A 12740-nucleotide genomic window follows, 5' to 3' on the forward strand; every position below is an offset into this window, starting at 1 on the left:
TAGAGGTCAACCCTCCAGCTCTTTTTCTCAGGCTGTAGTAACCAAGAAAGCTATGGATAAGAGACGCAAGAGGGAGGGAATATGGGGATATATGTATACGTATAGATGATTCACTTTGTTATACAGCAGAAACTAACACAACATTGTAAAGCAATTCTACTCCAATAAAGATGTTAAAAAAAAAAAAAAAGATTTAAACTACGGTGAAATCTGTCAGCCTGGGCCTAAAACTTACCAATTAGAGGCAGAGGCAAATCTCAAACTATATTGGATGCATAGCATGAGCAAGAAATACATTTATACTGTATTATGCCATTCATATTTTGAGATTATTTTTTACTGCAGCATAGCCTAGCATACTCTAACTGATAACCTAAATGTTATGTTAAATTTATTACAATATTGTTTTAAAAAGTATATTCCTATATATACCCTGTTATTTAACTTTATGCTTTTTAAAAATTCAATCACTTATACTTAATTCTTTTTAAAAATGATAATCTTCCAGCCTCTGTTATTTATCTTTTACTTTTTCCCTTGATTTTCATTATTTTTGGTTTGATCAATCAGGATCTTTGAAAGTAATCTCCCCTTTTGTGTTTGTTTATAATCCCTTTTGGAAGCAGGTAGAATATAGTCAATATGGGCACAAATTTCTGACTGTTGGGTCAATTTTGTCAAACTGATTGGCTCAACTTAATAATATAAAAAGATAAAAACAAATCTGATTGTAGGCATTATATGTTAAGTCCATACTAGGGTTTGTTGTTGCTGCTGCTTGCTTTTATCTTTTATAATCGGTTAGCTACAAATGGTGACCCTCTTATTACTGTTTTTATTGATGGTATCCTAGTATAGATCAGTGACTAAATTTTTTGTTGCTACTTCTGTACCTCTTCTGTGTGCCTGTGTGACTATTTCTTTGTTAAGGAGTGTTTATCATATCTACTGATATTGGTATTGGTCATTTCACGCTACTGTTACTTTGAAGAGTTACTCTTACCACTGGCATCAAAAAGTAGAACTGGGAGCAAACACAAAAGTCACTGTTGCTCTTGAACATCATTTAACCTTTGGAGAGCAGGAAGCCCTCCAGATGTAGAGCCAGGTCAGTCCTCTGCATTCTAGAAAGAGCCAAAGGTCTATTATATTCCTTGAATGGCCATTTGTGTCAGAGACCAGGCAATGATTCTAGTGCTACTTTGGTCCAAAATGTTAGTCAAATGCCACCTTTGTCTAATATGAAATTATCCACATGCATAAACATACATTACATTTACAAAATATCTATCAAATATTGAAATATAAGGTAGAACTATTATTTTCTTTCATTACGCTGACACCCACTTTTATTTATTCAACACTATGCAAACATTTATTGAACACCTATTATGTGCCAGCCACTTTTTTAGTTCCTTGAAATAGGTCAGTTAGGGAAACGAAGTTCATGGCTGTCATGTGGCCTGCATTCTAGCAGGTGGAGTCAGACAATGGGCATAATAAATAAGTTGATAACACTGTTATGTAAAAAAAAGTAGTAGAACAGAGTAAATTGGCAGGTTTCAATGTTACAGACAATGGAAGGTTAGCCTCACTGGGAAGGTGACATCTGATCAAAAACTTTAAAGAGGTAAGGCCATTGGCTAAGCAGATATTGAGGGAAGAGTCTTCCATCCAGGCAGATGGAGCAACCAATCAATGTGAAGGCCCAAGGATGGAATATGCCTGGGTCCCCAGACAACAGCAAGGTGGCCAGGTGACTGAAGTAGAGGAGTAAGAAGTATCATAGGAAATGAGGGCAGAGAGGCAATGAGAGGAGGAAAATCCCGTAGCGCTGTAGGCTTTTGCCCTGAGAGAGATGGGGAGCATGGAGGGTTAGAGAAGAAGAATGACTTGCTGACTAAAGTTTTAAAAGAATAATTCTGGCTGTCATGTTGAGAACAGACCCTGGGGATAGGGTTGAAGCAAGAAGGCTAGTTAGAAGGTTATTACAGAAATTTAGGCAAGAAATGATGGGTATAACTGCAAAAGTGGTAAGAAACATTCATGCTCTCAATATATCTTCAAGGTGAGCCAGCAGGGTTTCTGGATGGAAAAGCTGTCAAGGATGACTCTAAATTTGGAGACCTAAATTAAATATGATTAAAAAAATTAGGAAAAAAGCAAACCTATGGTAAAAAAGTTCAATTCAGAGTTTCTAAAACAAAAAGCTTTATATTTACTAAAAAGTTGACCCCTGATATCTGTATCAGGGTTACAGACAGGAATCAGGGCTAAGTTCAGAGATAAGCTCTCTAGCATTCATAATCCTCTGTGTTCACCTTGTGCTGGCTGGTTGCTTGAAATTTTTCTTTTTGTATTTTATTAATCCACCCCTTGTGTAACAGTGAAAATAAACTGCCCTAAATGATTCACCTCGCTCAAGAGCACTCATAAACAACCCATAGTAAATTAAGCATCTCCTTGTAAATGTAGTTCATGAGGTTGCTAAAATTTGCCCACGTGAAAGTGACACTTATGAACACTTATGAGCAGTTATGAACTGCTGTAGACTGTGCTGTTCCATATATAACACATCTTTTACTAGTGTGTGGTCCACTTTCCAGGAGAGGGATGCAGCAGAATCTGGTGAAAACTGCCTGAGTTTTGGAGTCAGACCAGACAGTATTTGAATCCTAGATTTGATAATTACTAGCTATGTGGCACTGAAAAAGTTGCTAAACCTCTCTGAACCTCACTCACTTTCCTTATCTGTAACCTGGGGACAATTTCCATCTTGCTTGGATATTGTGAGGATTTAAAACAATGTATATAAAGTCTGGCACCTGGCAGGTGCTAAGCAAATAGAGATATTATCATAATATATAATATAAAATTATTAATGTATGTTATCATATATTGTTATATAAAGTTATCATATTTTAATTTGTCAGTACTATATTAATAAGTTCCACATATTAATATAATAATAATAGTAATAGTATGACAATGACATCTAAGGCAGATTCAAAGCAGAATTGATTCTCTATATTTTATTAGAAGACATAGGAAAGTTCTATCTGACATCTCATATCTAGAGTTTTGGCAGCCTATATATCTCTGGTTGCTTGGAGAAAAGAGATACACAAAATGAAAATGTGTCAGCCTTAAACGCATCAACAACTGATGGTAAACAAAGCAACCAGAAGCTGTTTCCTGATATAATGATGAGACCGCAAGAGCTGGGAGAAAGATTATTCTATCCAAGGCCCACTTGCAACTGGGATTTGTGCTGTCAACCACCCTCTTGGGATTTTAGGACTGCCTATCTCTAACTGTCACAGCATTTTTTCAATGAAAGAACTTTGCAAATATTTCCAGAAACCTTCTGACACTCAAAGAATCTTGACTTACCATTTCAAACTAGTTATGCATGGTTTTTAAATTTCTCCTTTCTGCCATATTTTCTCTAACATTGATTGATTAGATTGGGATTTGAGTTCAAATTATAAATTAAAGCCACATCTTAAGCATCAAACTAGGGTTCTGAAATGCAAATTTTCATTTGTGATTCCCTGCTAGAAAATAAAAAGATATTTGAGGACTTCAAATGGGCCAAAGCACTCCTGATTTTTCATACCATTTTCTTGGAAAAGTTAAGGACAAATCAGACCACTCTTTGGCACAGGCTGCAGGTGAGTGAACAAAAGGTGTCTAGATATACTAAGCACCTTTTACTGAACCAGTAACTGTGTACAACACTGTCATAGGCATCATCTCATTGGTCCTCAGAACAAGGTAGATCTGTAAAACTCCCATTTTACAGATGAGGAAACTGATGCTGGGAGAGATTAGGAAACAAGCCAAAGTCCACACACCTGGTACTCGGTACAGCTAGGATGAGAACAGATCTCTCCTGCTTTCCCAGAAAGAACTCTCTCCCCACATTTCTTCTCATATTTCATTTCTTCTTCCCATCCCATCTTTTCCCCAGAATACCAGGCACTGTCACTATGGTGGCCATACTCTGAGTTACAGGACTAATGTAACCCCCAGTAAAGGTCGAGAAAGAAGCTTACAGAAGTTCCCTAAGTACACAGTGGGTTGTACGCACTAATAGGGGACTATCAATGCACTATTTTGAAGTCAACTTGAGTCTTCCAAATCATATGAAAGCCCTAAATATCCATTGGGGGAATTAAAACTAGTTATTTCTAGTAATTACAAATTATATCACTCCATTTTATGCATGCATAGTTAAAAAGCCGCCACAGGCTATAAAATCATTGGCTAATGAAAAAAACATCCTAAGGTTTTGGTTTATTGTCCCTGCTATCAGAGATGACCACAGCCACCGTTACAAATGTGTAAACAACCTCACTGAAGGTTTAATGTGCTTTTATCACAAGCCTCCATTGTCTGCTACCCGTGAGATGAAGCTTTGTGCTCCTGTGCATTTGGGTAATTAAAATCCTTTCACTCAATAGAGAAGCAGAGACAGTTATCAACTAATTTATGAAAGAAACAGGAAGACTCATATTACTAGCAAGAGCTGCGGTAGGAATTTTGATTTAGGTGTGGACATTATTAATTGCCACTGCGAATTTAGAGGCAGACTTCTCAGATACAAAACCTTCATAAGAGGCTGTGTCTAGGTGATAATAACAGAAGATGGTGAACAGATCCAGCTTCCAGAGCTGCTTTCAATTACCTGCTTTCCTCCCTGAGAGAGCTCAGAGGTTTCCTGGGAGGGCTGTACCAGGAGTTCAAAGAGTACAGCATAAGCCTGACATAAAAACAAGGTTGTGCTCACCAGCCCCGTGACCTGACACCAATCAGGGCAATCACACAACAGAAAGATGCAAATTCACTACCTCTTCCTCCTTAGAGAATGTTTGTTTGTGAGACTGGTCAAAAGATCTAACAATTCCCAAGTATTTTGAAAGTTAAAAACAACCAACATAGGAGTCAATGATCTGTTTGATATTATACCTCCAGGAAAGGTTTCCTGAAAATCAACAACCTCCCTTCAGGAAGAATTATTGTTTTTATCCAGATACCTCTGCTTGCCACCTTATTGTGGCTGGAACTGATTGCCTGGTGTGGCAAAGCTCAGCAAGCCCCAGCTCTACAGAGTGAATTACTGACGACACACAAACACTGAGATTAATCTTAAATACTGCCTGGGCTGCTCCCCTAAATACTATAAATTAGGTGATAAGAATGCAGTTGTGTAGGACTGCTAAAGGCAGTTTTTTCAGCTTCAATCACCCAAGAAAATACTTTTGCCTTTGAAGAGTTTTCATTGTTAGGGATGGATCCTGTTTTCAAAGGGAAAATGTCACAGTCATTGATTCTGCTTTCCTAATCTCTTAATCATTCCTAAAACCCAACCCTACTCTGGCTCCACAGGCCACCCCGTCTGACAGAGCAAAATTGACCAAACTGACAGAAGCCAATTGACCGAAGACAGTGACAATTAAGAGGACAGAAGATGTAGTGTGTGTTCATCTTCCTTGAGTCTGGATGGCCATGGTTACTCCTATCATTCCTCTCCTCCACTGTCTACGGGTTCATATGGCCCTTCCTTGGGTTTACAGATTCTAAATCAGTGAGATTTCTCGTAGGAAGCAGGCTTGTTAATAATACACTTTTCAAAAGTGTCTAAATACCACAGGATGATGAGAGGCTAAAAACACAAAATTAATTTTGCATTACATAGTTCCAGATGAAAAAATAAAAATCGGTCCAATGTAAATGACTCATTATCCCCTGGAGAGGTATTGTTCTTCAATTACTTAAAAACCAGTCACTTCCTTGAGTTACTCAGCATCTCAAATGACTGCCAAAAAATAGATGACTGAGACAGCAGCTGACAGCCCAAGCCTGAACAAAGCAATGGATTCATGATTGCCTATTCTTCCTATTTAACTTTATTTTCCCCATGCTTATAGGGCATAGGTCTATAAGATACAAAAAATCATCTGCAAAAGAAAAAGGTAAGCATGCCCAGTCCTTGACCAAGGTAAACCTGTGAAACCCAGCGTCTGACCATGAAGAAAGCACTTAGAAGAAAGTACTTCAGCCACACTGTTCTTTGGTGAATGAGGACCAGGATCAGACACTGGGCTCTTTGGTGATAGGCTAAAATTGTCCAGATTGTCTTGGTTGGAAACCAGGCCAGTAAGCAGGAGTATAGAGAAAATGGGCTGTTTGTATCAATGAAAGTGCTTGGCTTTCAGAACTATTTATGCTACTTTCCACAATCTAGCTAAACAATTAATTTACATCCAACCCCCAGCAATCGAGTCTAGTTTCTGGTTCAAAAGAGTTAAGGAATTGAAAAAGAACAAAGTGAAAATTGAAAAGTTCAACCACCTTTGAAAATTCAACTTTAGCATTACAATGGAGTAGTTTGCCATGAAGAATAAGTTTAAGGGAAGAATAAGTCTAAGCTCATAAAAGTAATCAGATACCACATCTAAAAACTATAATAGTAAGGCTCAAAAACAGCTTTTTCAAAAGCCTGTGTTTTCCTGACTTCTCAAACAGTGTACTCTTCTCAGTGAGCATTTTCAACATGGAGCCTAAATTGGGGCTATTGATGCAGAGCTAGAGGGTGTACAGGTCCATCCACTGCTGGGCATTGGCCCATGGGTAGAACAAGACCAAGAACCGTGACATATTCACTGGCATAGACATAGACAAGCATAGCAAGGGAGACAGGTAGGACAGGTAACTGGAGTAGAACAGGCATGGAGAGAAAGAAGGTCCAGACAAGAATATGAAGCACAACACCCAGATAAGATGAAAGAAAATGGCAGGTGCCCATTTAGGAGATGCTGAGGTTCAAAGTAAGTGCTTTTTCAAAGCCTATTTACCAGACCTGGTGTCCAAGCTCAGAACATGTATGACGTGATATTTAGTCAAATAATGTGCTAAATTAGGGGTCTTTAAAGTGTTTTCTACTTAGGAATCAATTGGCTCCAGGATGAGGGGTATAGCTGAAGCTTTTCTTGGGGAGTCAGGTGGTCATAGCTGTTGGCAGAAGGTTCTTCCATTAGGAGTCAAGCATAGTTATGCCAGGATGATTGGCTCTCAGTACAGAACTGGCTTTGAAACATAATTTTCTTACAAAGTCCTTGATGTTATGGTCATTTGTCTTTTTCTCATGAAGACTACACAAATCACCTAAAGTTGCAATGTCTCTTAGACAGTGAAATGTTACCTGCTTTTTGCATAAATAATTAGTGAATTACAACTGAAGGAAGTAGCCTTTGTCCAAGTAATTTTTGCGTCCTCCAAAAAACCATTTTCTCTGTTAGTTAATAAGGCCTTTTGACTTTTCAGCACCTTTCTAAGCATTGTTTATATTTTATACACCACACAGCAATACTATGGGCACTGCTCTTCTGGTTGTCTAGCCATCCATTCGTTGATTCATGGATCAACAGCAAAGGAATAATCAATATCATTTCTAGAATTCACATTAGGCTATTTTGAAGAAGGTTCACTCCAAAGTTTACGAGTGCTTTTTCAACATTATTGGAAGATGGCACATTTTTAGATGTGAGGTCAGGTCCAAATTTCCTCCAAACATTCCTTAATGCTACTTTCAAAACCCTTCATCAATGGCCTCTGTCTACCTCTCTAGCTTTTCTTCTCTCATTCCCACAAACCCACCCTAGTTTTAAATATACCAAATTATTAATAGTTTCCCAAACATGATATGCTATTTCAAATGAATGTGCCTTTGCACATGCTGTATTCTTTACCTGGAATATTCTCTCCTGGCTGAAGTTTCTCTCCTGCTTATACTTGAAGATTCAGTGCAGCAATTATCTCCTGCTGCAGACCCCTGTGATTTGCCTGGATGCTACCAGAGCAGCTCATGTTTATAACTGTCACCTGCCATTGTTTGTTTACTTAGTCTGCCTAAAACGTGAGCTTCCTGAGGGCACTCCTTCTATCTTCCATTCCAGTGCTGTCCAATGGAAATATCATGGGAGCCACATATGTAATTTAAAATTTTCTAGTAGCCACATTATAAAAGGGAAAAGTAAAATAAAAGTAATTTTAATAATATTTTATATAACCCAATAGATCTAAAATATTTTTTCAACATGTAACCAATATAAAGAACTATTAATGAAAACTTCTACATTGTTTTTTTCCATTGTAAATCTTCAAAATCCAGTGTGTATTTTACACTTAGAACACACATCACAAATAAGCAATATTATATGATATATTTTTCTCTTTCTGCCTTACTTCACTCTGTATGACAATCTCTAAGTCCATCTATGTCTCTGCAAATGGCACTATTTTGTTCCTTTTTATGGCTGAGTAATATTCCATTGTATATATGTACCACATCTTCTTTATCTATTCCTCTGTTGATGGACATTTAGGTTGCTTTCATGTCCTGGCTATTGTAAATAGTGCTGCAATGAACTCGGGATGTATGCATCCTTTTGAATTCTGGTTTTCTCTGGATATATGCCTAGGAGTGAAATTGCTGGGTCATATGGTAGCTCTATTTTTAGTTTTTTAAGGAACCTCCATACTGTTCTACACAGTGGCTGCACAAATTTACATTCCCACCAACAGTGTAGGAGGATTCCCTTTTCTCCACACCCTCTCCAGCATTTATTGTTTGTAGATTTTTTGAAAATGGAACAGATTAACTTAGTTGCAAGCAGAAATAGAGTCACAGATGTAGAGAACAAACTTATGGTTGCCAAGTGGGGAAGGGGGCTGGGATGAACTTGGAGATTGGGACTGACATATATACACTACTATGTATAAAACAGATAACTAATGAGAGCCTACTGTATAGCACAGGGAACTCTGCTCAGTGCTTTGTGGTGACCTAAATGGGCAGGAAATCTAAAAAAGAATGGATATATGTATACGTATAACTGATTCACTTTGCTGCACAGCAGAAACTAACACAACATTGCAAAGCAACTATATTCCAATAAAAATTTTTAAAAAAAAGAACAAACATCACAATTGTGTTTGGACCAGCCACTACTGAAGTGCTCAGTAGCCAATATGTGGCCAGTGGTCACCGTGTCGGACTACATAGCTCTAGGCCATTGCTCCTGGTGCAGTGTCTGGAACCCAAAAGATACTCAAGAAATGTTGCTGACAAATGAGTCTCAGGCACAAGCAACATTAATTATTGCATCTTTAATGTCATAAGGTTGAAAGTTCCATGTAAAGTCATTATGATAAAAAATTTTGAAGTTAAATCTTCCTATAACCTCTGGATTCTTAATAATTCCTTGGTGCATGGATTAATTCAGTTAGTCATGTCTCATCATAAATAACAGTATGACGAATAATCTTACTGTGTTTCAGTTTGCCCCTTCATGATGTGTGGAGTTACTTAGGAAGAAAAAGCTTTTCCTAGAGTTAATCTTCTTCCTAGGGCCCACAGATTCCCACTGGGCTCAGAGATATGCATGCTTCTTTCACTCTAATATGCTCAATTTTTAAAAAGTGTTTTCTGTCAAATAAGTTTTTCGGCCATCACCCTGCTCACTTCCTGTACCCCTTCTGTTTCTCAGTGGTTGCTCTGTTTTTCACCTTCCCTAACATTGTAGAGCAGGAGGCAAGAGTACAAATGGAGCCTCACCTACTACATATATAAATACTTAAAATTAGAAGCCAAGTAAATGAACTGTTAAATAAAATGTGTTCATTCCTCCACCACTGACAAACGTACACTGAAAAAAACAAAATTCAAAATATACATGTAAAGCTATGGTTTTTATAAGTTCTATTAATGGGCCAGTGATATTTAGAAGAGTAATGAAAATAAAAATAGATGATTGATAATTGTTTATTTAAAATATAAATAAGTTATTTTTCTTGAAGATATACTATGTTATTATAATCAAGGTTGTCCCATAATTTGTGTTCTACTGAAAGGATTGATTGAAAGCAGGAGTCAGCAAACTTTTTCCGTACAAGACAAATAATATTTTCAGCATTGTGGGTCATATAGTCTCTGTTGCCACTACTCAACTCTGCTGTTGTCATGTGAAAGCAGCCATAAGCAACACATTAGCAAATGAATGTGACTGTGTTCCAATAAAACTTCACTTATCGACATTAAAGTCAGAATTTCATATAATTATTATATGCCACAAATACTACTGTTCTTTTGATTTTTTCCAACTATTTAAAAATGTAAATACATTCTTAGCATGCAGACTACAAAAATAGGTGCAGATTTGGTCTGTAGGGCATAGTCTGCTGACCCTTGATCTAAATGATTGAAAAATGAAATGCAATTGATTTCAAGTGTGCAAAGTTAGAGTCTAGTATAGAAAATGTAAATTAAAATAAATGTAAAAATACAAAAATAAACCATTTCTCATGTTTTCTAGAAAGTTATTTTTATTCTAAAATATTAAAAAATTGACTGCTAAAATAAAAAGGCAAAATACACATTTCCATCACTAAATATAATTTTAAATCAAAATTATTTAAATATTTAGAAATTCTCAACTTCCATTTCAGCCCCATAATTCTTAGTTTTTTTTAATGCCAGTGCCAAATATGGTCCATATTCAGCTTTAATTTGAAATGGAAGGTCTTTATTTTAAGCCCCTTCTGTTCACTTCCCAATTCTAATTAACAATTTGTACACTTGAGAAATATAGCCTGGCTTAAGACTAATTTTTTTCAGAGTGTCCTACTTAATTTGTACTCAGCCTGAGAAATTAGAGATAACAGCTTTTAATTACTGAAAAACAGGTCTAAAAATGCTTAGGCATGTTAATCATTTCATACATTCTTTGACAGATATTCTTTGACTAATATGAATATCTCAATTTTGATCATCTATTCCAGTAAAACTCAAATGTATATGATTGTCTTTTGCCGTAAAGCTGTATCATGGAATGTTCTGTGAGATGATGCCAATGGGAAAAGAACACTTAACACAGGTAGATAATGATAATACATACACTCTATTATTGCATTAGTTTGCAAAGCACTTCTGTATACACTATTTCTTTTCATTTTTAAAATTTTGTAATGTCAGAAGTGCCCCTATACTTCCTTCTCCCCTTAGTATTTCTGGCTTCATTCAATTGATGGAATGCTACACATCTCAGCTTGAAATTCCCTTCCTCCATGAAACCATCCCCAGTTTTATAAAAGTCTGATGCTCCAACCTCCATGTGACCAATACTCCTTGTATCTCATTAAACTAAGCAAGCTCTTTGGCAAGAGTTGGCTCACATCTGCAGACTCTGACCTTCCTAAGGGTTAGGATTGCAATTTTATTCATGTTTGGATCCTCAGCAGCCAGCATGATGTATATCAATTTACACGTGCTCAGGAAATAAATGATCAATTCACTTATTCATTCAACAAATATCTGTTAAATGCCTTTTATGTTTCAGCTATGATTCTAGGTGCTAGAGATACAACAGTGAACAAAACAGACAAAAATCCCTGCTCTTGTGGCACTATGAGGAGAGACAGACAATCAAGAGAACAAACCAGGAAAGTGTACAGTATGTTTGATGATTTTAAGTGCCATGGAGAAAAATCGAGCAGAGAAGGGCATAAGGAGTATTGAGACAGTATTGCCTCATTGAGAATGTCACATTTAAGTAAAGACTTAAGGAAAGAAGGAAACGAACCACACAGATAACTGGGCGAAAGAAGGAGGGAGTGGGCTTGGTCTGTCGGAGGCCAGTGTGGTTGGTACAAGGTGAGCGAGTGAGAATCCATCAGGGTGGAGGTCAGAGAAGAGACAGGCATCCAGATTCACAGCCTCAAAAGTTACTGCAAAGACTGAAATCCACTGGAGGGTTTTGAGCAGAGTAGTGACATATTCGATTGAGGTTTCAGCAAGATCACATTCATGAAAAGCATGTACACATGGAGAAGCTGATACATAGAGAAGAAAGCATTTTACTTAAAGTTCACATTAATACTCGGGAAATGTGGGACCAGAACTTGGGCTTCCTAGCCTGTCTGATGCTTTTTCCAACACTGTTCACCCAGAGATAGTTCTCAGGAGTTTGAATATGGTTGAAAAGAATGATTTTTGTTTCTCTGTAAATTGTTCATTGATTATGTCTAGGGCCAGTTGATTACTCGCAAGAAAAGGAAATCAGTCAATCCTGATATTTTAACTGGATAACCCCAACTTTCTACATATGTTGAATATTTAAAATGTGCATATGATTGGCATTGTCCAGACAACACATTTGGATGTGAGATAAATTGTTCACTTTTCATTTACCTGCCCTTGGGTTATTTACATACCAAATTGGTCTTTTCCATTTTATTTATGTTCATGATAAGTATCACTTGGGGGCAGTTATCCATGAATTTGAGAGCTATATGGGGACTTCCCTGGTGGCACAGTGGTTAAGAATCCGCCTGCCAATACAGGGGACACGGGTTCAATCCCTGGTCTGGGAAGATCCCATGTGCCACGGAACAACTAAGCCCATGCGCCACAACTACTGAGCCTGTGCTCTAGGGCCCATGTGCCGCAACTACTAAGCCCACGTGCTGCAACTACTGAAGCTTGTGTGCCTAGAGCCCACGCTCCACAACAAGAGAAGCCACTGCAATGAGAAGCCCACACACCGCAAAAAACAGTAGCCCCTGCTCGCCGCAACTAGAGAAAGCCAGCACGCAGCAACGAAGACCCAACGCAGCCAAAAAAAAAAAAAAAAATTGAAAGCTATATGGCATTCCTTTCTAAAAAAAAAATGCTACAT

The 12740-nt window shown here is 37.4% G+C and overlaps 1 protein-coding gene across 3 annotated transcripts in view; it reads right to left on the bottom strand.

The window, feature by feature from the left end:
* The window catches only part of SCHIP1 (schwannomin interacting protein 1), an 801544-nt gene that overhangs the window by 462342 nt on the left and 326462 nt on the right, over positions 1 to 12740 (bottom strand). The gene's annotated exons all lie outside the window — the stretch shown is intronic.

This window comes from Eubalaena glacialis, chromosome 6 (genome assembly GCF_028564815.1).
Source record: "Eubalaena glacialis isolate mEubGla1 chromosome 6, mEubGla1.1.hap2.+ XY, whole genome shotgun sequence".
NCBI classification, from domain to species: Eukaryota; Metazoa; Chordata; class Mammalia; order Artiodactyla; family Balaenidae; genus Eubalaena; species Eubalaena glacialis.